Source organism: Salvelinus sp. IW2-2015, linkage group LG12 (genome assembly GCF_002910315.2).
Source record: "Salvelinus sp. IW2-2015 linkage group LG12, ASM291031v2, whole genome shotgun sequence".
Taxonomy (NCBI): Eukaryota; Metazoa; Chordata; class Actinopteri; order Salmoniformes; family Salmonidae; genus Salvelinus; species Salvelinus sp. IW2-2015.
Window position 1 is genome coordinate 8846341 of NC_036852.1, and position 949 is coordinate 8847289.

The window sequence follows — 949 nt, forward strand, 5'->3', positions numbered from 1 at the left end:
GGATGACACACAGCTGTACATTTGAATGAAACATGGTGAAGCCCCAAAATTGCCCTCGCTGGAAGCCTGTGTTTCAGACATAAGGAAGTGGAAAGCTGCAAACTTTCTAGTTTTAAACTCGGACAAAACAGAGATGCTTGTTCCAGGTCCCAAGAAACAAAGAGATCTTCTGTTGAATCTGACAATTAATCTTGATGGTTGTACAGTTGTCTCAAATAAAACTGTGGACCTCRGCGTTACTCTGGACCCTGATCTCTCTTTTGACTAACATATCAAGATTGTTTCAAGGACAGCWTTTTTCCATCTGCGTAACATTGCAAAGATCAGACRTTTTCTGTCCAAAATKKATGCAGAAGGTTCAMGGTTTTACWGCTAACCTACAAAGYATTACATGGGCTTGCTCGTACCTATCTTTCCGATTTGGTCCTGCCGTACATACCTACACATACGCTACGGTCACAAGACGCAGGCCTCCTAATTGTCCCTCGAATTTCTAAGCAAACAGCTGGAGGCAGGGCTTTCTCCTATAGAGCTCCATTTTTATGGAATGGTCTGCCTACCCATGTGAGAGTCGCAGACTCGGTCTCAACCTTTAAGTCTTTCTTGAAGACTCATCTCTTCAGTAGGTCCTATGATTGAGTGTAGTCTGGCCCAGGGGTGTGAAGGTGAACGGAAAGGCACTGGAGCAACGAACCGCCCTTGCTGTCTCTGCCTAGCCGGTTCCACTTTCTCCACTGGGATTCTCTGCCTCTAACCCTATTACAGGGGCCGAGTCACTGGCTTACTGGTGCTCTTCCATGCCGTCCCTAGGAGGGGTGCGGCACTTGAGTGGGTTGAGTCACTGACGTGGTCTTCCTGTCTGGGTTGGCGCCCCCCCTTGGGTTGTGCCGTGGCGGAGATCTTTGTGGCATGATGACTCCTTGATGTCCCCAGTCCACCTGGCCACAAA